General features: G+C 45.4%; 1 long non-coding RNA gene and 1 pseudogene across 1 annotated transcript in view; one reads left to right on the plus strand and one right to left on the minus strand.

Annotated features, from left to right (window-relative positions):
• Positions 1-16,181, minus strand: part of LOC142568299 (uncharacterized) — a 59,989-nt gene extending 43,808 nt beyond the window's left edge. Inside the window, exons 1-2 of the long non-coding RNA XR_012825415.1 lie at positions 15,820-16,181; positions 13,421-13,524 (exon numbers count right to left, since the gene is read on the minus strand). This is a non-coding gene — a long non-coding RNA (uncharacterized LOC142568299). The remainder of the gene's footprint in view (positions 1-13,420; positions 13,525-15,819) is intronic.
• Positions 16,182-19,386: 3,205 nt separating this feature from the next.
• Positions 19,387-20,813, plus strand: LOC142568353 (uncharacterized; annotated as a pseudogene).
• The last annotated feature ends 4,829 nt before the right edge of the window (positions 20,814-25,642 follow it).

The following is a 25,642-nucleotide window of genomic DNA, read 5'->3' on the forward strand; positions in this document are numbered from 1 at the left end:
TAGCGGAGCTTCGAAAGATTGCAGATGTCACGATTCCCGTGGGTCTGCGGCTGATTTTATCGATGGATCAAGCAGCAGCGAGTCTCAGGATGCTGCCTATTTGTCAGACTTTGACTCTGAGAGCGACGACAACGCAAACCAGCCCGAAACATCTGCGGCCGCAGCCTGGCACGCCCTACTGTAGTGCTTTCAGTTAAATTTTTGTAGTGGAATACCTGTTGAATGAAAAATTTTGATTTTTTCGGAGATAGTGCCTGTTAGATGGTAATACATTTTTTATATCTCAAAATTTTTGTTACATATTTTTTTTAGTAGATACAAGCGTGTCTTTACAAACTTTGTTCAAGTTTATCCCACAATCTTGCTTCTGGCAATTTATGTCTTTTTTATGACATACATCTCGTTGATAAAAGCTTTATGTGTGAAAAGTGCATTTATTCTGCTTTTTGTTTATCTATTACATATAATATTTAGTGCAGTAGTTCCTTCAGAAAAAAAATCTGGCATAACCTACAAAAAACACCTATTTTCCCCATGGTAGGGAAAGAGTGAAAGCCAAGCCTACAAGTCTGTTCACGAGCTATGTGACCCCAGTCATCTTATCCACATTCAAACCACTTATCCTTGGCTTCACTTAAAGTGCCTTTGTATTACATGCAACATAAAACTGAATAACAGGAGTCACCGTAAAGGAAGAAACAAACGGGATGCTCCTAGTGTGATGCAACAGCACAGGCTTAAAGGGACTGACTACAGATTTTTAAAGAGCTGCGTCCTTTATGGTACAATGAAATGCTCATCCTCAGAAGTGGTTATACCTGCAGCAGTTCCAAAAGCGCGTAGAAATTTTGTGAGCAGAATTTTTTTATCAGCAATCCCCCCAAAATAGGCGCCCTGACATCAGCAGCACTGAGAAGTGAGAGCGACGCCTATAGCCTACCTCAATAATTGGGAAAGCAGAATGATGGGTGGCTTTTGCAGGAATGAGTTCAACTTTCATTAACCATCCGCAAAAACCCTTTCCAAAAATAAAATGCTGCCATAATATGTTACTGCATCTGTGGCTGCTGCAAATTCTAGTGCTAGCTAGTGACACTGTGGTGCCCTATTTCAGCCATATGTGCAAGTTCTCACAATGCCACTGTGACCTCCTAGAATGGGATAAAGTGTGCACCGCCCGACCTCTGAGACTGTGGCACAATTTTTCTAGTCATCATTTCGCTTTTTCCAGGCCGCGCCCCTCTGGGGTTGCGTCACCTGGCTCCCCACTTGGTGGCCTCCCGTTCCTGAGAGGTTGCATCGGAATTCATCTTCACTGTCTATCGCCTGGCCAAGTTTGGGGTCAACCGGATTATTCATCTGGCAACCCGGGACATCACAGGAAGATGCGGCTATCTGCCTCACAAGCGGCCTATTTAAACGCCCACAGGTGGACTTTGCATTCGGGCACAATGCTGCTGCAAGAATGCCATGCTCATCATTTCGCTTTTTCCAGGTTAGTTACCTGAGCCATGCTTCCTCCGTAAGGAACAGCAACTACTGTTTATTTGCAGTGTCGTGCCCCTTAGAAATGCACGTTAAGGCCAAGCGGTTTTTGTTGCAGTCACTATGTGTGTGTGTTCGGTTATTCAGACTGCTGTTGTTACTTTCCGGTGATGTGGAAGAGAATCCGGGCCCTCAGGAGGAAATCATGACTTCACTTCTAGAATCCATGCGTAGACTTGAGACCGGGCAGGTGACGATTTTGAGCGAATTGAAAGGAGTGAAGGAAAAGCAGGAAGCAGCTGACCACGAAATTGAAGGCCTAACTACGAGGGTTGTAAAGTTAGAAACAACCATTGCATCACTCAGTGGCGCCGAACCTTCTGGAACTTCTACGTCAGTGAATGCTGTTCGATATGTGGAGGGTCAGTTGCGGAATATATCGGCCAGATGCGAAGATACTGAAAACAGGCTTAGGCGGTCAAATCTTTTATTCTTTGGCTTAGAGGACGATGAAAGGGAAGATTGGGCTGTGTCCGAGCAAAAGCTGATTGGCTTCTGCTCTGAGCACCTCAAAATATCACTTACTAGTGATAGGTTCGAGCGTGTGCATCGTCTCGGTAGGTTCTCGGATAACAAAACCAGACCGATAATAGCCAAACTGGCTGCATTCAAAGACAAACAGTTAAATTTGTCCTCTGCACTGAAGCTCAAAGATACGAGATACTCAATCGGGGAAGATTTTTCGCTGCGTCCACGGCAAGCACGGAAGAAGCTGTTAGACTTCGCGCGACCGCTCAAAAAGCCATTCAAACTTTCTGTCGATAAGCTTCACATAGGAAAAACAACCTATATTTATGACCATGTTACGGATTCTGTCGTAGAGTATAAAAAATAGCCACAAAAGAAGTATCAGCAAGATCACGCTCAACGCTCCCCCACTACATCAGTTTCACACCTCTCAATAATGCTATCTAACATCCGCAGTTTGATGCCAGAACGGGAATACGTTTGTTCTTTTCTTGAAGACAATGACTCAGATGTTGTCATTTTGACAGAAACCCGGCTACACCCCAACACGCTCGATAGGGAAATTTTTACAGACTACAACAACTTCAACGTCTATCGGCAAGATTGTGTGGCACGATGGGGAGGCGGTGTGCTGATAGGCATTAAGAAATCTCTTACTTCGTTTTCCATCCCTACAAACTCGTCCCTTGAGATAGTCTGGGCAGCATGCTTGACCCCAACAATGAAAATATTGATTGGTGCTTGCTACCGCCCTCCGGTGACCAATCAAAATTTTTCAGACAACCTTCGTGACAGTATTCAAAAAGCTATGCACATCTTCACTTCAGATCACGTATACCTTCTTGGTGATTTTAACTTTCCGCAAATAGACTGGCTTTCCTTGTCTTCATCATGCCTCCACTCAACAGATTTTCTCAACCTTACTTTAGATTTCAATTTGTTCCAGGGTGTAAGCGAGCCCACTCGAGAATCAAATATACTTGACATTGTATTAACCAGTACCCCCGAAACCATAGAATCAATATCCTACCTAGATGGCTTCAGTGATCACTAATCGCTTCAGATAACACTTAACGTCCCACTAGCCCATACAGGAGCAATCACCAAAAAAATTCGTGACTTCAGCAGGGCTAATTACGTTCATATGAATTCTGATCTAGAACACTTTTTTTAATGAGACACTTTTACCTAACTTTACTGATCGCACAACTGAAGAAAACTGGGCACTGTATAGGAACCAAATGTCAGCTATGATTGATCTCTACGTTCCATTAATAACGATTACTAATGACAGGACAAATCCTTGGCTCAATCGATCGCTACGTAGACTCCGAAACGCAAAAAAGCGCTTGTACCGCGTCACAAAACATGGGTGTGATCCTTCGGCGTTCAAAAAATACAAAGAATTCCTTAAAACATATACTAAAGCAATATGCAATGCTAAAAGAAGTATTACGGCAACGACCTGCCCTCTTTCCTTCAACACAATCCTAAAAAGTTCTGGCAAACTGTGTCCCCTGACCACGACTCTGACCACATTTCATTGCACGATGCTAACCAAACACCAGTATTGGACAGCGAATGCCCACTCATATTTAACAATTTTTTCTCTTCAGTGTTTACACGGGAAGATCATTCCAACATATCATTTGTACCTGAATATGACTGGCGCTTTATGGAACCCACTACCATTACTGCTGATGGCATTTCAAGCCTCATTGCTAACCTAAAGGTATCTACATCGGCCGGTATAGATAATATCAATTCTAAAATATTACAAAATACCTCGTCAATTTCTAGTCAGATATTATCCTATTTATTCAAGCAATCCCTAGCGTCAGGAAAGCTACCAGCTGACTGGAAGGTTTCGAAAATCGTCCCTGTGTTCAAAAGCGGTAACAGCCATTCAGCCGATAATTATCGTCCGATCGCGCTCACATGCATTCGTTGCAAGCTACTGGAACATATTATCACGTCTCATGCTTTCAGTCCCCTAGAATCAAACAACTTTTTCTTCTCTAATCAACACGGATTCCAGAAATATTTTTCTTGCGACACACAATTATTGGAATTTACCACCAACTTACACTTCAGCATGGATGCCAATAAACAAACTGATTGCATGTTCCTTGATTTTTCTAAAGCTTTTTATCGTGTAGCTTATGGTCGACTAATATCCAAATTATCAGCCCTTAGACTGGACTCACTTACATTAACTTGGATCCGGAATTTTCTTTTTCGCCGTCAACAGTTGACAGTGGTTAATAACTTCTCCTCTCCCCGTTGCCATGTATCTTCCTGTGTTCCTCAGGGAAGTGTTCTAGGGCCCCTTTTATTTTTGATATATATTAATGGCCTACCGCTTAACATATCATCACGCATGCGCTTATTTGCGAATGATTGTATCATATATCGTACAATTACGGATGTCAAAGACCACGTTGCTTTGCAAAATGACCTTAACATTATTTCCCATTGGTGCAAAATCTGGCTTATGTCCCTTAACCTATCCAAATGCAGGCTCATAACCTTCAGTCGCATTCATTCATTCACAAAACTTTATTAGAGTCCTGAAGCCCGGTCTTCTCAGACTGAGGCGGGCTGCGTCCACGTCGGCACCGTCAGGTCGAGCCTTATGGCGCCATCGTGGACCCTCTGAACAGCCCATAGTTGATCTTGATATGAAGAGCTTGATAGCATCTTGTGCAAGTAAAGCCATTTTTCTTCGGGGTCGGCGAGAGTCGCGGGACAGCCCGCTAGCATGCGTCTGATGACAATGATGCCATCGCACACATTACATTCCTTCCTAATTTCTCTTTCGGGGTGAATTTTATTTATGAAATACGGAGTGGGGTACATCCCAGTTTGCAGTAAACGTAGCGTGACTGTCTGAGCCCCGTTTAATTTTATGTGTGGCAGTGGAAATTGCCTACGCCCCAAGTAGTAATATTTAGTGATGTCGTTGTAAGTTAGTCAGTGAACTTTATGCTCCCCGGAATGGTAGTGGGCGTCGGTTAGGTTCTGACCGGCACGGCAAGCAAGTCCTCGTGCCGGGTCGTTCGTCACCTCGTTGAGGTTGGCCCGAGTCTCGTCCACTTGTCCCATATGTGCAGGAAACATCGGATTTCAGTTTTGATAGTTTCGACCTTGTCGATAAATTTAGCCGCAGTCCCAGTGACATAGCCTTTGTCAAAGCTCTTAATTGCTGCTTTGGAATCGCTATAGATGAAAGACCATTTACGGTTCCTGATGGCTAGAGCAATCGTGGCTTGCTCCGCCACCGTGGAATCCTTAGTGAAGATGGTGACGGCGTCCCGTACCTCGGCCCGGCTGTCGACCACCACAGCCGTGTAGGCCTCTTTGCCTTTGACCCAGGCAGCGTCTACAAGGACTGCCTGTTGTCCTAGCTATTCAATTTCTTTCCACAAAGCTTTCGCTCTCGCTTTTCTCCTGCTAATATTGTGTCCCGGGTGCATATTTCTCGGAAGGGGGGTGGTTCTGATCACGTCTCTAAGGTCCGCGCTCAATTCTACCTCGGATTCATTCGGTTTCATCAGTCTATTGGGGTCTATCCCTATCGCTTTGAGTATAAGCCTGCCTGCTCGCGTTTTCATCAGTCTTTCCTGCTGCGCCATCTGTTGCGCTTCCGCCATCCCTTCTATCGTATTGTGCACACCTAGGTTCATGAGCTTCACGTTCGAGGTGCTGATGGGTATACATAGGGTAGCCTTGACTAACTTTCTGATCATAGTGTCGAGCTTGTTCAGCTCAAACCTGCGACCATTTAAATAGACCTGCCACGTAGGTGAAGTGACAGAGAGCGAAGGCGTGTACTAGCCTTAGAGCGCTGTCCTCACCCAGGCCTCTGTGTCTGTTGCTGATTCTCCTTAGTAACCTGATGACTTGGTCCGTCTTGTTTGAAATGTGTTGAATGGCATTAAGGTTGGTACCTCCGCTGCTATGTGGAAGCCTAAAATTCTAATCTTTTCTACCTGCTTGATCGCGGATCCGTCGTGACAGTGTAAGATAATCTTGGGTTTCTCCACGGGGACGTAGCCCCTGGGTCTTCCGACCCCTGCGCCGATGTTTTAGGACCAAAAGCTCCGGCTTTGCCGCCGAACAGTTGAGTCCCATCTCGCCTAGCGTGCTTTCCACGGCGTGTATGCTCTCCTGCAGTCTGGTCTCCGTTTGGCTTATGTTACCGTTGGCGCTCCATATGGTTATGTCATCGGCGTATATTGCAAAGTGTATACCTTCTATACTATCCAGTTTCCTCATGACTCTGGTCATTGCTAGATTAAATAACATGATGGAACTTGGGATACAGGTATAGTATCCAAGACATATGTAAAGTTAGAATTATTGCAGTCGCAAACGCAATAATTCTAACTTTACATATGTCTTGGATACTATACCTGTATCCCAAGTTCCATCATATAATTACCTAACACATGATCTTTCCTGGGCCTTGCACATCACCATCATTTGCGCCAAGGCTTCCAGAACTTTGGGTTACTTACGTCGTAATTTTTGGAACTGCCCGACCAATGTCCGTAAACTTGCCTACCTAACATACCTCCGTCCTCAGCTAGAGTTCGCATCATCAATCTGGTCTCCTCATCAAAAATATCTCATTTCCATGATAGAAGCAATACAAAACCGTGCTGCTCTCAAAAATACAGCCGTCATCTCAGCATAACTCAAATAAAAACTGATAATACTCTCGAATCCTTAGACATCTCTCCTTCTCTCGCTATCGTTTGTTTGCTACACAAGTATATAAACTGTGCTTATCTTTCACCTTTACCCCTAGAATCCCCCATGCGCATGTCCAATTGATTAAACAACCATCACTCTTTTAAACGCATCTACGGCCACACGCAAGCATTCAACTCATCGACACTGCCCAGAGCAATAACATTATGGAATGACCTTCCCAACGAAATCGTTTCAGTAACCGATCACGCATCGTTCCGCAACCAAGTGTATCAAGTTTATCCTCTTAAATACTGTAACTATGTTTCGTTGTGATTACGTGGGAGTTTATTGTCGCCATTTTTATAAATTCTTTTTCTCTCTTTTTTTTAGCGTACCAGTTGTTGTCGTGCACTTATTACCTGCCCATTGAACAGGTTGTTTCCCCCTTGTGTATCTTACATTCTTGCGTTATCGCGCCTTTGCAAACAATAACCTTTTTGTAACTATAGTGTACTTGTGTCATGTTAACCTTTCTTTTATTCACTTATACTATGTAACCACATTGTATTGTTTGATCTGCGTTGCTTGTGTTAAACTTTTGTTTGATTCAATCGCCGCCCTTACTCAATGTTCCTGACAGAACCTGTAAGGAAACTTGAATAAATAAATAAATAAATAAATGAATAACAACTGATGACTTAGCTGAGCATTGCAAGTTGCAGAAAGAACTTACATTAGACAAGGAATGTACTACATTTCAATATTTAAGAAAGCCGAGTAGCCGTTTACACTAATAGAAGGTCACATAATAGGACATCCAATTTTTTGTCATGCCTTTGCCACACGAGGGCGCCAAAGGTCATTTTTTGCTCCTATAAAGCGAGATATAAGAAGGAAGAAGAAGCATGTGCTTGCTGCGGTAAAGCTAGGGAAACGACGGAGCATATTTTATTAGAATGTGAAGACGTCTATCCAGCGGTCGATTTAGGCGCCACTGGCCTCCTTGAAGCCCTTGGGTTCAGCGGGAGCAGTGGTAAAGCAAACAGGTCCGCAATAGACATCAGTAAGAGGCGATTGGAGGATTGGTGGAAGAAAAGTAGGGAAACGACAAAAGACGGAGACGTACAAAAGCAAGGGTATCAGAAAATTTGGACGTGGTAGTTCATAGTGTTTTTTTTTTTCATTGGTGAATCTAGGTAGGATATTAGGCAGCATAGTAGCAAGAGCTTGGTGGCGCAAGCCACCGCCCCGTTCCAAAGGGGACGCTCATAACATCCATCCATCCATCCCATGCTATTTGTCAAATATTAAAAATACAAATCCTCCCTCATCTAATGAGAAAAACAATGCTCGTTTCAGACCATACGAGACACAAGCTTTCCAACAGCAAGGCTCTCTCAATTTATGTTCTGAATGGTTGTCTTTCCCTTTAAGACAGAAGTGGTTTCAAGGCCTAAAAGAAAAAAAAACGAAATTTTTGGATGGGGCTCATTATCGTACATCAAAATCTTAACAAGTGCCTATTCAATCTGTACTTATCCCAGAAGCTAGCTAATGACATAGACCTCCCTTTCACCACAATGGTGTGTCTATGCCAAAGGGGCTAAGGCTAGAAGTTAGGTGGTCACACACATGATCTTTGTTTGCCATATTTAATAGTGTGCAGCTTTGTCAACATAACACGCTATAATTTTTTTAAAGAAAGCATGTCTTGAGCACTGCGTACCTGAACCACTTTTCTTAGGTGAGAAAATATTGTTTCCGGTCTCTTTAAGGAATTGCTTACGCATTATTCACAGCACAAAACATTGTTTCCCTAATAATTTCACAGACAATTGCATACTTTAAGTTGACCATATTAACATGCATGCAATGTACAACATGGCTTCAAGGGTACCACTATATAAATACTCAGGCACATATCAGCCAAGTTTAGCAGTCAACCCCATAACCAAGTCTTCATAAGTTATGCATACTATAAGGAGGGTTAGGCGAGAGGGATGCTCCTGCTGTAAGAGAAGCAATAGCAGAGTTGAAGCTTTATCCTGTGTGGCATGCGGAAGGGCCAAGCATGCTCAGCTTTTGGTTACACACTCACTCGTGACCACTGCAACAGGATGACTGACGTGCGTAACGAGCAGTTTGTAGGACCACATTTTCATAACCTGCAATTTTCGTGACATTGAAGAGATCAGCCTCAAGCTTCATGCTGTACTGCACTCAGGAAACATCATAAACTGGCAACATTTAAATGTTATACTGCATGGTTTGTTGCAAGCTTCAGGAATTTACTTATTTATTTAGACATATAGCTCATAGGCTCCAGTTGGAGTATTGTGTGAGGTGATACAAAAACAAATTCTGAACTAAAAAGGAGAACATTTAACAAAACAAGTCAAACAAAAGAAGAAAAAACATACTGTCTTATAATGTGACTATGTATCCAGCAGCTAGCTTATAAAAAAAAAAACCACCCGCCGTGGTTGCTCAGTGGCTATGGTGTTGGGCTGCTGAGCACGAGGTCGCGGGATCGAATCCCGGTCACGGCGGCCGCATTTCGATGGGGGCGAAATGCAAAAACACCCGTGTGCTTAGATTTAGGTGCAAGTTAAAGAACCCCAGGTGGTCAAAAATTTCCGGAGTCCCCCACTACGGCGTGCCTCATAATCAGAAAGTGGTTTTGGCACGTAAAACCCCAAATATTATTATATTATTATAAAAAAGCAATTGTCCAGGTCCAAACACTGACGCTTACTTAAAGGGAAGCTGAAGAGTCTGTCGAATTCAATAAGACGCTCATATACGGATGCGGGAACCTTATAAACCATGTAGGTAAAATTTGAGGTTTTTTTTTCGATTAGGAGGGACGTAATCGTCGGTTAAAATTGCGCAGTAGCTCCGCCCCCCATCGAATGCCGCGCGCTGCTGCTGACGCTGACGATGCGAGCGGAGACCGGAAACTGCGGTGTTGTGACGTCAACTCTAGTGTTTTGCACTTCGCAGCCTCCGCGATCGTGCCTGACCGTGCTTGTTTCTGCGCGCGTGCCATCGTAATCTGCTTCGATCGACTCTGCATTCCTTTTTTGGTGTGTCTGCGTGTATGTCGAGTGGTAGTATACGGCCAGCCCTGCAATTCGGCCTGCGCAGTTGCTGTATATGGCCACAGAATGAGAGAGGACTACTTGCCACTAGCAGGCTTTCTAAACGCAGCGCGAAAAGATCGGAGCAACGAAAACAAAGACGGCACGAGTGCAGACTGACTGATGATAACTGGTGTTGGAAGGCCTTATGAATACACGAACTCGCCCAAACCTGGATTTTGATTTACTGCGGGCTCCTTCGTGTTAGCACGCTGAACGGAAGGTGCATGTTTATCTCCCGCCTTGACGCAGGTTTCGTGGCAAAGCGCCGCGAATTTTCTATTTGCACGTGTGTTGCAAAACAGCCTGCATGCAGCTACCATAACGCAGTGCAAATGTAGAGTTTGCATGTGCTGGAAAGCCGGCGCACGCCAGGACACTACGCTCCCCCCTTCTCTCGCGCACAGCGAGAAACCGACCGTCTCACGTAGCCGACGGAATTCGCCGCCTTTACAACTTCGGTTACGAGTAGTGTGCGGATGGCGCACAGATGAAGGTCACTACACGCACTGCATGAACCGGGAAGCTTTTCACACGTTTAAACATTTTTTGTAGATTGCCGACAGCTTTGGACAGCGCACAAATGCCGACGATCGCATTCCCGCTTACGTTCCACGAGGAGGCATGCAGGAACACAACACTACAATTTTTTGACCGGAAACGAGGTCACTAGATCGGCGAGATCACTTGATCGCTTTGCAAAAAACATACTCACCAAAGAGCATTTCCAACACGAGGAGATCCCAAGACTTCGCTTTCGTTCGCGTCGAAAGCATTGCTCGCACCAGCATCGTTTGCTTCTTCGAGAGGCCGGCTCTTCGCAATCGGCTCGTACATGTAGGGAGTAACGCCGAACTCCTCAGAAAAACGCAGTCTCTCTAAATTTTCCATTACCTCTTAATTTTCCATTACAGCACCAAACTACCTGGCACCGCGCTTCATGTGTAGCGGCAACGGTCGGTCACTAGAGTTGACGTCACGAGGCGCCCGACCAATCACAGGCGGAAACGAGACGCGCGAGCTGGGCGTGTCCGCTGCTGCACTTTCCGTAGAAATAAAATATATTTGCGCTTTCTTTCGCTCAATTTCGATACGATATTTGAATTCGGAGGGTTGAAAACCATTAGGTACACATGTTCACTCATTTTTTCTGGAAAACCTTTCAGCTTCCCTTTAAGCTACATCAACTCTTGTACCGATCACACTGTTTTTCTCAAACCTATTTCAGAAAGCAAAGTTATGGCTTATTTCTGGAGTCAAGCAATAGTAAGGCAACTGATACATCACGATTCTGAATAAAACCTGTGAAACACGCCATTGATATTCTAGCACTTCCTCTCACGCACATACTTAACATATGTTTGCTTACAGGAATTTTTCCAGGGAATATGGAGATCGCAAAAGTGACAGCAATATATAAATAAGGAGATAAAAATGACCTAGCTAACTACAGGCCAATATCGATTTTGCCTATTTTCTCTAAAGGCTTGGAAAAGGCTATTTTAAGACGTCTGACAGATTTTGTTGACTGCCAGAATCTCATGATCCTGGCACAATATTGTTTTCCTAGAACAAAAGGAGTACATAGTGGAAAATTTTGAATCCCAGAATATGGTACTTGGGTTGTTTTTGAACTTCACGAAGGCATTTAACGTTATTAATATCATGGCATTTTATTAAAGAAACTTGAATATCATGGCATAAGGGGAGTAGCAAATTCTTTAATTTATTCTTATTTGCAAAATAGGCCACAACTTGTAACCACTGCAGGTGAAAGTTAAAAAAAGGAAGGTGACATAGGGCATTCCTCAGAGTATCTCAGTACCCTTTGTTTTTACACTTTAAATAAATGAAATAAATAATGTAGATACGACTGCTAAATACATAAGAGTAAACGTGGAAAACACGAGTTTGTTTACTGCCGGTAAATCAGGTGCTGACTTAGTATTAAGACCTAATAATGCACTAACTAAAATAAATGGCTGGGCAACTCATAATTACCTAAAAATTAATGTGAATAAAACCAAAGCCATCCTCTTTCGTCCAGGCAACAAATTTGTTAAGGTCCCTGCGATAGATGATAGCGAGATAGATATATTGCCATCAGTAAATACTCTGGGAGTATTCTTTGGCGAACACATGACTTGGGACGACCATGTTAAAAGTATATTGTCAGTGAACTGTCTAGAATCAAGGGCAGAGTGGGTCGCCACTCTTGTCATTTTCCTATATCAGTCAACATGTTGCTATACAATGCCCTCTTCTGCCCCCAAATTAACTATTGACTTCTTTTCTGGGGAACTACAAGCGAAAACCTGAATAGAATTGCAAGTTTACAAAAAAGAATAGTCTGCCTAATAACCAAAGCTCTTTTCCTTGCGCATACAGCGGGCCTTTTTCAGAAGCATAATCTTATTCTGGTTCATTCAATTCACAGTTATAAACTATGCCGACAGAACAAACTTGCAATAACAAACAATGACGACATATTAATTAAGCTATCCAGGCTAGTAGAAAACGTAACCACATATAATACACGAAGACCGGAACAGTGGAATGTTTTAAAATGGTCACAAAAATTATGGTAAACAAAAGCTGCAGTTTTTATTGCCAACAATGCAGAACACCGACTTGACTAATGCTTCATTAAGCCAAGTGAGAAGCATATTTATAAATATGAGCCCACTGGCAGCGAATTCCTGTTAACGTGTGATATAATTCTGTTTTGTGTGCATTGAACACGGGTATTCGTTCTTGCCTCGTACGACTAATGACTGGAATAATTTACCACCCGAGGTTCTCGAAAGCACTGATCTAAAATCGTTCATTCTTGCGTTGCCTGCACCGTCTTACTGACAATTCTACTTTGGTTTATTTCTACAATTTACTTTGTTCTAACCCCCATGCACTCAGAGTGACTGCTTCAATTCCTATGTAACTTGTTGTTGCTTTAGTAAGAAATATGCTTGAGTTTGCTTATATTATTGCTCTGAACATTATTTGCTGCACTATGTGTGGCACCTGTGCGTCGCTTTTGTCTGCGAGGTTGTACGAAGTTGTTTTACTTCTTATTGGATATTATGTTTCTCGTACGGTATGTGTATCGGTTCGGACATTGTTATTATTATGTTACATAAGTGCTAGTTGCTACTCCTATGGTGCTTAGGTGGTGTTAGTTGATATTGCTGTGTTATTATATAAGTTTGTTTTGATTTGTGCATCATTCGGGCTTTCATTCTATATGGCTATTGCTTTTCTTTGTTTTTTTTTACTGCAGTAAGATTAGCTCTAGATTTTATTTTGTTCTTTATTTTCTGTGTTAATTCCAATGTATCGCCCACCCCTGCCTAAAGTCTAGCATTCAGACTGGCAGTATTTACTTAAATAAATAATAAACGATTTTTTTTAGGTATTCTATGGTATTGTAGTGTTTACAGGTCTGTTACAACCTAATGTCTGATTTGAAGTTGTTTTTCTTTTTGTTTCCCTATATTTAAGCAGATGTCTAAATTCTAGAATCTGCAAGATGGAAGGTGCATTGTGTGTTGTATAGTAATTGCACTCTTCACCAATTGTCCATGAGCTGCACAGTGTTGTGGTGGCCAGGTCTCCTCAAGCTGTCATAAACAGCCTTTTTCCTGGTCACTCGCAGCATTGCTTTTGTTGGTGTTTGCTGAAAATAAATTCAAATTCAAATTAGAAACGTTTTCATAATAGTAGTGCTTTAGGAGACGGAATGTTGAATTCCGAGCTTCGAACACTTTTAAGCCAGCTTTTGTGGCTTTTAGTTTTGAGGTCCCTTTCTCTGTAGTATAATAGAAATGAATAACCCCCCTCCCTCCCAAGGAAAATATGTAATACACAGTAATGACTACTTAGGAAAATATAATTAAGAACACAGAATCTTTGCAGGCATGGATGTTAGAAGTCTACAAGGAAGCACAATAGAGAGTTTTAGTTCTTGCGTATGCAAGCAGCTTGCGTCCCCTAAACTAAATCTCTCTAATATTGAAGGTAACTAAAGCCCGTCTGCTTTTGTCAGGCAACTCATAGCAAGACACAAAAGGATATGCATGCCTCACAACACAGACCCTAAAAAATACCTGTCACAATACACTCAGTCAGTATATGGTGCATATCTACAATAGCCCCAAATTATTTAACTCAGAGGAGGCTACCTACATAACTAATCAAATCAAGTTATGTAGGTGGGCCAGGTTCTAAATATACAAGTCAAGTAAACCGAAAATGGAAGTTACGAATATGGCATCTACAGCAAAAGTGTTGTACATTACGTCACACTTGCCAACGTGTGAACTTTATATTTTGTAAAAATGCTGCAGACACCAAATTCTTTGTTGGAGAGATAGCTCACATATTTGTAAAGCTTGCTCTCAGCACCCACATTGTTAATACATACACACATTATTAACTAGTTTAACTTGACAAGCAGTACACAAAGCTGACCACATTGTTTTTTAGATCACAGAGCGGTTTTAGTGCTTTTGGTGCTGTCGATTTAGGCTGCTTCAGGAATTTTCTGAACTTTCCTAAAGCAAGTGCCCCTCTGGTATACTCATTAGAGATATTTTGTTGCTAATAAGAAAGCAGTACAAGTACCATTACAATTAATTTTGTTACATGCACTTTAACAATGTCATGCCACCGATCTCTCAACAGCTTTAAAACATCTTAACCAACAGAACTTTATTCTCTCTCTAATGCAACATACGTAAAATTGTAGAATGAGCCCAAATTTGTAAATTCATGAAAAATTCAGGAGAGTCACCAGGTATTAATAATACCAACAAAACCAACAGCTCGTGTAAGTGGCAGTTACTGCTTTGTACGCACCTTGTCGCAGCATGCAGATCAGATGCATTGCAATGCTGTTTAGGCTGCAGACATGCCACAGGTATGTGGTGTAGAGGTGCCTTTGGCTTACAAAATCATGACATCTCTAAACAATAAGAAATGCTCAATTTATTGTAATCCCTGCTGAAACTGCGAACTTGTGATATAACAAGATCACATTGCATTTTGACAAGTCTTGCACCACCAGCTACATGAAGCTGCATCTAGTTGTACAATTACCTGATTCCTATATCACAGGCGGTTATATAACATGTAAGTGGAACTGTAGCAAATATGGATCTACTATAAAAAGCGTCACACAAACGCACATCTGTAGAAAGTGAAATGTGAACTGTACTATGAATTCCTTAGCACATGGAAAGTATTCCAAAACCTAATTTGTTTATGCGGTGGAACAAAGCACTGTCCCAAAGGACGATGCGATGAAAATTACAACAGACCACCTGTTTTTCAGGAGAGATGATGATGATGATGATGATAATAATAATAATAATAATAATAATAATAATAATAATAATAATAACGATTTTTCGATTAAAAAGTAACATTGCTCTTGTAATCTCGCCGCCTCTGCAAGATCAGAAACCTTTACAAATACACGAAAACACACAGCACACTAACACAGGCTGTCTGACGACACTTATAAACAGAAGAATTTGCATACAAGCTAACAAACTGGCCATGCGTCAGACACAGTAATCGGTTTATCGGCCCTCTCGGGCAACCGTAGCTGTGAAGACGACACATCGACGTACTCCTAGAAATGCCTCCACGATTTCTCGCTGAGAAATTACGCACACAAACAGCAACTTTCCTTGCTTGAATCTTTGTGCCCATTTAGATCAAACAATCACCTGCGCTAGCATGCTTCATAGCAGAAAGCTAATAAACGATAGAGAAAGCTCTTGGCAACATTAATACGCTTTTGGGCAATTTTCATGAAAACTCTCTGCTAAATGGGCACTGCGACATGAACGTTGAACATTCAAAAAGAAAATTTAGAATTTTTGTTGCTTTACTAATTGTGATCCGTACAACAACGCACACTTCACGAACCATAGACTAGAAGAATGAGCACAATCGCCTGACTTACCTTTCTAGGCGTACTCAGCAAACGGTCCTTCGTTCCTTCGTGTCGCGCCGACGGTCCCTCCGGCGTAAACACTGTTGAATTGCGGATTAACTACAACACGTGATAGTACAACTTTCAACAAATTCTTCCGTGCACTGTGATCCGATGCGAGAGTACCAAAGGCTTTTTCATGAGCTGGGCACAAAGAAAACGTGAACGGGCCATAACTACGATAATCGACATCGGCGCACCCCACGATACATTACGCGGTCCAAAGGGTGTTGTCATCCTCAGTGCACACAAAATGCACCACATTTTTTCTGGGCACAGTGTACACCGGATTAAACAACCACATCGACCGGGGTCAATGCAGCGCGCACGCACATGCAGCGACAGCTGAAGATGAGAAAATAAGATCATCTGAATTTTACCGGCGCTACTGGTGCCGCCCCCTGGAGGCCGCCACCGATCGCATGGATGGTGACGGCGTAGTATTAAGTTTGTATAGGTGTTCTGTGGTAGTATTTTGATGCAGCGTCACCAGGTTGTGTTACGAGATGACGCTTTCGGCGGAGCGCCGCACGTAGCCTCAGCGAAAGCGCATGAATACGAAACCATTTACAGCTTCCACCATGCTTCTGTGGGATCAGCTATTAGAAATTAAAATGAGTTCTTGCTAACGCGCTGTGCTCCAATCATGCTGGATTGAATGATGTGGAATTGAGTAAGTGAGTGAGTGAGCGAATGAACTTTTATTGGGTCCAGCAAAACGCGATAAAACGCGCACCCGGCTAATCCCACGACGCGACTGACAGGTCTAGCCTGCCGGCCCGATCGCGGGCGTGCTGAACGGCCAGGATTTGGCCAGGAGCGCGTCCCACTCTACCTTGGTGAACCTTGGGCCGAACGACCCGCACTCCCAGAGCATGTGAGACAAAGTAGCAGCCTCACCACAGGTCACGCAAGAAGAATTCGGGTAAATCTCAGGATATTTACTGTTAAGGGACGCCGGATTTGAGTAGGAGTTGGTTTGCAAGAGTTTGAGCGTGACCGCCTGCGGCCTGCTTAGCTTGTAATGAGGCGGCAGGAAAACCCTTCTCTCTAAGTAAAACAATTTAGTAATATTATTGTGCGCGATAGGAGCTTCTCTGTGTCCGGGGAGAGAGTCGCCCAATCTGAGGGCAACGCAGTCGGTAAAGCCACGCGCAGCCTCGTGGGCAGACTCGTTGAGGTTCAGAGGAACCCCCTCAATCGCCTCGACGTGGGCAGGGAACAAAAGAATGGAGTGTTTGGACCCATAGCCTTGGCAGCTTGTTTGGGGTCCAATAACAAAATAGGCATAAGAAGAACAGCGCACGTATTGTACGAGACAACTTAAAGACATGTTATTCAAGCATTTTACATGGAAAATATAACATAAACAAAACGCTACGTCATGACATCAGGGGATACAAATAGACCCTGTGAGCATTCAGGAAAGCAGTTTTTTAACCACTGCATATAGTTTTGGCTGGTCTTTACACTGAGTGGGAGTGCGTTCCATATTAGAGCACCGCTGAACTGCACGAGCTTTGTCCATATAAATTGTGACATGGTGGTAAGTTCATACAGTTGTTACTAGCTGCCCTCGTGTGTCGTGCCGGAAAATTAAATATTGTGATAGCTAGCGGATTATTATAACGTATTATTGCGTTAACTACCTGAGCAACATACTTTATACGCTTCACTGAACGACAGAACAGGAAGCAAATGAAACAGAGGGGATTTGGCTGTTGTCAGCCAATCAAGAACGAAACGTGGTGAACGGCCATAGACGAGGAAAAAAACGTGAAAAGCCGGTGGTACGTTGCGTAGCCGTGTTATAGGCAAATGTCACGAACGGCAGGATTGCATCCCAGTTCGTGTGGTCGGGGCGGATGTACATCGCAATCATGTCGGAGAGGGTACAATGAAAACGATGTGGATTGAAGATGTGTGCGGTAGTTGGCTGCAAAAATAACTGACTGGCATATTAAGGAATGGAATGAATCTGTGTGGCCAAGTTCGCGGACCGCTGTTGATTACAATAAATGACGGACTACACCAATATCGCACGAATGGCCGAAGCTGAATGTTTCGTGACGGTGCACAAGAGTACCAACTATTTCGCAAGTGTGTGTGTGTGTGTGGGGGGGGGGGGGGGTCAAGCAGCAATTGATCTCATCTCTCTCTCTCTCTCTCTCTCTCTCTCTCTCTCTATATATATATATATATATATATATATATATATATATATATATATTGTAAGGAATTCCGCTTTATTTCAGCCCAGCTCGTGCTTACCACCAGGATCAAGTTGTGCTACTGGTGATGACGTATACAGATGAAGAAGATGTGCAATGCATGATGATATGTGGAGATGATGAAGTTGAAAGTCAGGCATGTGTGCGCTCACACTAATTCCCTCTCGCTGTGGAAGCGGCCGCCTGGCCGCGCGGAAGTATTCTGAAATGCGTCGAGTATATGGTTTTAAGCGAGAAACATGCACTATCTCTGTCCCACGGCAACGGGAATCGGATGGCGTTCTAAGGGGCGAGGCGCGGTAATTGACAGGTGATGTCTGCTCAATTACGTGTAAGGCCCAATTAAACGAGCGAGAAATTTTTCGCATAAGCCGGGAACGTGCACAGGAGTCCAAAGAAGAACTTCGTCGCCAGGAGAAAAAGTCACCGCACGGTGGGTCGAGTGGTAACGAAACTTGCGTCCGTCCCGCAATATGCCGCTGATAAGGCGGGCGAGGCGACGGCAGTCCACGAGGCGAGACAGAAACTGTTCTGAGAAAGGAGCTGCTGGGGGTACAGGAGTCGAAAGGAACGATACATCAAGAACGAAACTTGGTGAACGGCCATAGACGAGGAAAAAAGGCGAAAAGACGGTGGTACGTTGCGTAGCCGTGTTATAGGCGAATGTCACGAACGGCAGGATTGCATCTCAATGATCCCAGTTCGTGTGGTCGGGGCGGATGTACATCGCAATCATGTCGGAGAGGGTACGATGAAAACGCTCCGTCAAGCCGTTCGTCTGCGGATGGTAACTGGAAGTTGTCTTGTGAACTGTGTTAGAGGCGCGCAGAACTTCGGTAAAAATAAAAGAGAGGACGACTCTGCTGCGTGATGGCTATTTCACAAGCCGCTAGCCAGCGCCCCCTACTTTGTACACCATGATCTGCTGCCGAGACGCGTCAAGTGGCGGTGGGATCAGTGAGATTATGTGGCGGAACTTTGTTCAGAGCATGGGTCCGGAGAGTGTGCGCGTTAGATTGTGCGACGAAGGCTGTGTGTGTGTGAGCGCGAGAGACCGTGTGCGGGTTCGACGGGCGCTATGTGCGAGTTCCTGTGCGACAAGCTTGAGCCCCTGCTTTGCTCCCTGTGAGCATTCTACCTTTTTTTTTCCCTTAATAAATGAAGTTGCATTTAATCCAACCACTGTGACCCGTGGATTGCTACTATATTCAACACCTCAGAAGTGGGATTACTAAGCCCAACGAACTGAGCGGCACCATGAATGTAAAGCAAGTTCGGAGTGGAAGCGCCCCAACCGACAGCGACAATGAGAGTGGTGTTACTGGTGAGACTGCGTGAGGCGGTTTCTTCCATGGGTACCGACCAAAGTGATGGTGTTACCGTGCGCGAACTATTGAACGCCCTTGTGGAAAAGGACCACGACCATGCGACTTTGCTGGAACGCGTGACTTCGTCGGCGACGCCACAGCTCGTGTCCGCGGGTACGCCCGGTGTAATCGTTGCGTTCCAAGTTATGCCCGACCTAAGCAACAACATAACAAGCTTTAACGGCTGCGAGGACGTACCCTCAGCAAAGGATTGGATTGAAAATCTCCGTACAACAGCGACGCTGCACAGCTGGCCTGAGTCTTTCATGCTTGAGACCGCGGAGTCCCGTTAGACCGGACCGGCGAGAGATTGGCTGCGATCGAGGAGATCCGAAATCAAAATTTGGAGCGATTTTGAAGAGCGTTTTCGGCGAACCTTTGTGAGCCAGACGCGTGCGGCGGAACGATGGCGCAAAATGCACGAGCGTGTGCAACAGCGCAACTAAAGCTCGGTGGCCTATTTTCACGCCAAGGTGCGGTTGTGCAGGGAGGCGAACTTGGATTTTGGGACACCCGTGAGCAGGTAATCACAGGATTACGTTCGAAACAACTCGGCACGATGTTGCTCGGAAAAAGTCATGAAGACGACGACGACATCCTGCACGACATTCAAGAATTCGAGAAGATCGAGCGTGAAAGGCAAGAGTTTTTTTGTTCAGCGCGTGACCATAGAGCCGCAAGCAACGAAGCACGTGCTCCGAACACGAGCGCGCTGCATGCAAGAAAATCCGTCGAGGAGGGAAGTACCAAGGACAGGTGACCCCCTCTGACTAACGAAAAAGGAGAGCAAAAGTGCTACAACTGTAGCCAGTACGGACATATAGCGAAAGACTGTCCGCAACCAAAGCGACCGATGAAATGTCTCCTCTGCAATGGAACAGACCAGACGCAACGTCACTGCAGGGAGCCACTGCAGCGCAACGAGGCGAACACGGTAACTGAGCCAGTATGTAAAGTCAAGAGCGCAAGCGCTTTGCTGAAGGAAGTCACTTTGAATGGAAAGTTCACTGTCGTTGGGCTCATTGACACAGGCAGTTCTGGCGGTCTCCTGCGTGCGTCCGGAACAGCGTGATGTGGTATAGAAATCGTTCCTGAGACAACAGCCCTGTATGGTTTTAGAAATAGCACTGTGCCTGCGGCAAAAAGTATTGGAAGGCGCAAGGCTGATTTATGCATTGACGGTGTTTTGGCAAAGGACATAGCCATCCTTGTAGTTCCAGATGAAGCTCAATCTGTCGATTTATTGCTTGGAAGTACATTCACAGAGTTGCCTTACATCGCGTATGCAAGAATGGGAGGTTCTCAGCGGTTTTGGCGTTGTTCGCTCATCTGGAGCCCTATGAGAGTCACCAGCGACTGCAGCTGAGAGCCAAGGAGGGATGCGTACTCCAGAAGGACACCGTAAACTGGATTACATTGTCTACAGAGCAAAGGATCACAAGTCCCGTCGTGTACACACACTGTGGTCAGGGTGTCCTGCTCGACATGACGCGTGGAGAAGTCACTGTTCCCATGCACCCGGTGGATGACGGACACTTTCATACAGAACAGTCGACCGCTTGGACGAGCAACAGCTGTAGAGGTACTACAGGTTTCTGCTCAAAGCTCCATTATGGATGACACTGAGCAGAGAAACGAAACGATGAAAGAGGCGCCTGTGCCAACTGAACGACAACCGATACGACGCTGTGAAGTGAACATTGGACCCTCTGTGACAGAGTCGCAGCATTCAGAACTGGTGAATGTTTTGAACGAATTCCGTCAGTGTTTTGCAATGGCTCCGGCAGAATTGGGTTGCACGACAGCTCTGGAGATGGATATTGTCGAGGTTCCGGTTAGCACCCCTGTTGCAGTGCGTCCACATCGGACAAATGCAGAAGGGCGAGAAACAATCCGAAGAATTGTCAAGGAATGGAAGGACCTTGGCATAGTGATCGAAACGAGCTCTGATTATGCTAGCCCTGTACTCGTAGTAGATAAGAGGAATGGCGAAAAGTGCCTTGTTATTGACTACCGCAGGCTTAACGCGCAAACCGTGGAGGAGAAGTATCTCCTTCAAAACATAGATGATCGGTTCGAAGGCCTCGCAGGAGCTACATACTACACAGTTCTGGACTTGGCACAAGGCTACTTGCAAGTGCCCTTGACAAAAGAAGCTAAGAAAACAGCATTCATCACTCCAGACAAAACATGGTCAATTCGAATGAATGATTTTTGGCCTCACAAATGCACCTGCAGTGTTCCAATGGCTTATGAACCGAGTTCTCGGACTACTAAGGAGGGAAATCGCGAGGTGCGATCTAGATGATATCCTCATACCAGCAAAAGATTGCTGTGAAATGGTAGCGCGATTGCGTCAAGTCCTGCAGGCAATCAGGGAGGCAGATTTGACACAATTTCAGCAAGTGCTCGTTTGGAAATGACAGTGTGGACTTTCTGTGCTTCCGTCTGATAGGAGGGCAGGTACAGCCAGGTGAGGTCAAAACAAAGGCAATATCTGAGTTCCCAACCCCAAGGTATGTGCATGAGGTAAGGCGCTTCCTTGGATTGAGTGGATTCCTCAGAAAATTCATTCACAAGTACGCCTTGATTGCTGAACCGCTCACAAGACTAACCAAGAAGGAAGCAGTATTTGAATGGAAGTCAGACCAGGAGAGCAGTTTCCAAGATCTGAAGAGGAAACTTACGTCAAAGCCGGTATTGCAGCTTTTTGATCCTAAGGCATCGACCGGGCACACAGATGGAGCATGACGACTCGTTGAGTCGAGAACCAGCGGACTGTCCAAATGATACTATGGATGATCTTTTGGAGAGACGCTTCGGGGTGTGCCTGACCTGTAGTCTGGAAGACCAGATAGTTGCCACTCAAAAGGGAGATGAAGAATTACGACAGCTTATAGGGATACTTGAACAGCCGGAACGTGACCGCTCGAGAGAAGACAAGAACAATATTAAGGACTATGCGCTCAAGGATGGTCGGCTTATGCGAATCACCGACTCTGACAAGGAGATGGTAATGAAGTTTGTGCTACCGAAGTGCATGAGAAAGACGATCGTGGTGAGGTGTCATGAATTGCTTGGTCATTTTTCGTGTACCGAACTGTGGCAAAGATCCGGGAGACTTTCTGGTTCCCTCGGATGCGCAACTACTGCGAAAGCATATCTTCCAGTGCTTTGAATGCATATTCAACAACGTCCCTGGTGGGAAGAAGGAAGGGCTCCTTAACCCCATTCCGCCTGGTAAGCGCCCATTCGAGACGGTGCACATGGGTCCATTCGTCCCAAGCAAGAAACGGAACCAACACCTTCTGGTAATCATCGATAATTTGACGAAGTTCGCGCGTCTCTTTCCTACTCGCGATACTTCGACAAAGCACGTACTGCGCGCGATCGAAGAATTCATCCTTGAGAGAGGTCTTCCTCAGACCATCATTACGGATCGAGGCAGTTGCTTCACTTCAAAAGCCTTCTAGGAGTTCTGTGCCACTCGGGCAGTTCGAAACGTTCTGAACTCATTACGCCACGCTCAAGCTAACGGACAAGTGGAACGAGTGAATCCTACTGTATTGTCCGTCAGCGCCAAAGTAATTAAAGACCCAAAGTACCGGGATTGGGATGCTAACCTCAAGTATGTTGAATGTAGCTTAAACAACGCTGTGAGTAAGAGCTCGGGAAAGACCCCTTATGAAATCCTTCATGGTTACAAGCCCGTCTTTTATGGTTTAGCCCTGCAAGAGGAGAAAATGGACGGTGAAGACGCTTGGAAGGACCCGAGTGAGCTCAGAGAAAGTGCACGGCAGTACGTTCCGGAAGATCAAGCAAAAAGTAAGCTGGAATACGACACCCGGCATTACCCAGCAAGGATGTATGATGTGGGCGAAGTGGTATTTTTGAAGACAGTGTCCCAACACACGGGAAATCCAACTAAAACACAACCCAAGTACCGAGGCCCCTTGGTAATAACTGAAGTGTTGCCTGCCGACACGTACAGAGTGGCAGAGCTCAACATGAACTCTGGAAATATGTATGCAACGACGGCGCACGTTTCACAATTGAAGGCGTGGTCGACGACAAGTAAAACGTCTCATCTAGACGACGACGAAGAGTAGATGAATCCGAGCACCAACTTGACCAGGGTCAGTGCGACGAGCCTCTGGCAGTTAGACGCACACGCAGGCAATGAGTAGTTCGTGCCAGACTATACGCGACTGCACGCCCTAAAACAGCTAGCGTTTTTATTTTCATGTGATGTGTGTGTGTTGTCAGGATTGGGGGCTCAATCCCATCGCTCGTAACCCGTTGTCAAGATTGGAGTCCGGCATGAATTAAAAGGTAGCTGGCCCATGCCGTCGTCCAACTTATCCACGCTGAGGACGTTGATGAAGGGAAGGACTGCTTCTTATCGAGAACGAGGAATATGGGTTTATTTACAGTATCTACATGCAGTTCATCAGTCTAGCATGACTGCGAGAGAAAGTACATCAGTCTAACATGACTTCTTGAGAAAAATGCACTGAGCATCCGCACAACAGCGGTTTATGAACGCTTGGCCCCCCCTCGATTCCAAGGTGACGGAAACGTTCGTCCAGTCATCGTAAACAAGTCGCCTGTCTGCGGGACGGTTTACACACACACACTCACACACACACTTCCTTGCGCGAGGTTCACAGTCCGGAGCCGACGTCAGACGGACTTCGTAGAACTCGGGGCTTTTGTCAGGAAAGGTGCCTGTTATTCCCCGAGCTGACCCCCGCAGCGCGGCCGGGTGCCCATTGTCTTGCGTCTTGAACGGCTCGAACTACGTTCCCGCGAGCACTCCCCCGCTCGCGGCAGACCAGGGCGGCGGTGGCGGGCTCAGTAACAATAGTTGGTCCGCTGATCGCATTCAGTCACAATGGCGACGAGGCTAGAGCGTAACGGTGGCGTTCCAAGAAAGTTGACGCCGCTGTCGCAACTGGCTGGCAAAACTTGCACCTCAGCTGGGCCGTTCTTAACAGTGTGTGTCTGCGATTACCTTAACGAGGACGTTAAGATTTCAGGATGGCCGAGTGTTGGCTATTTCACAAGCCGCTAGCTAGCGCCCCCTACCTTGTACACCACGATCTGCGGCCGAGACGCGTCAAGTGGCGGTGGTATCATATGGCGGGACTTTGTTCAGAGAGAGTGCGCGTTCGATCGTGCGACGACGAGGCTGTGCGATTGTGAGCGCGAGAGACCGTGTGCGGGTTCGACGGGCGGTATGTGCGAGTTCCTGTGCGACAAACTTGAGCCCCTTCTTTGCTCCCTGTGAGCATTCTTCCTTTCTTTTATTCACTTAATAAATCAAGTTCCATTCAATCAAACCACTGTGACCTGTGGATTGCTACTATATTCAACACGCGTTCGCTGAGGAGAACGCGCGGATCGCCATGGCGTAGGAAAATTTTGTGTAGAAAGAAATCGGCGACTTCAACAGCAGTCCCGGATAGTAGAGATGCTGTCTCCGCGTGGCGTGTTCGATGGTCTACGGCCGTTACAATCCAACGATTGCCATGTGAAGTCGTGGGAAGAGGACCGTACAAGTCTATTCCAACTACTTCGAAAGGCGAAGCGGGACAAGGCAGAAGTTGTAAAGAGCCAGAAGGAACTGTTGTCGGTAGTTTGCGGCTTTGACAACAAACGCAGGATGCAACGTACTTCGCAACGACTGAAGACAGGTCAGGCCAGGAGCAGCGACTTCGTATTCTGTCGTAACTCTTGTGGTAGCCTAGATGACCAGCCGTCGGATGATCGCGAAAGGCTTCGAGCACCTCACGTTGCAGAGAACGTGGTATGATCGGGACCCATTTGTTGCCATCGACGTGATAAATGAGGCGATTTAAAGCCCCATTGCGCAGCTTGAATTGATCAAATTGTCGACGAAGTCGGGCGTTCGGAGTTGACGAAGAACCTTCCATGCGTTGGAGAATAGTTCAGCAGTATGGGTCGATACGTTGGTGGGACACAAGAACAGATGGGCTGTGGGGTCTTAAGCCAATGGGTAAAGTGATGGGTAAATGCGATGGGTAAAGGCGATGAAGGGGACTCGCGACGTACGCTAGTACGGAGAGGAGAGGGTGAATCGTCATGATCCTGGCAGAGGGTAGCGAGATAGAGCATCGGCGTCTTGATGCTTTTTTCCAGCCCTGTAGGTGACATCGAAATGGTACTCCTGTA

Source organism: Dermacentor variabilis, unplaced genomic scaffold, assembly GCF_050947875.1.
Source record: "Dermacentor variabilis isolate Ectoservices unplaced genomic scaffold, ASM5094787v1 scaffold_18, whole genome shotgun sequence".
In the NCBI taxonomy this organism is placed as follows: domain Eukaryota; kingdom Metazoa; phylum Arthropoda; class Arachnida; order Ixodida; family Ixodidae; genus Dermacentor; species Dermacentor variabilis.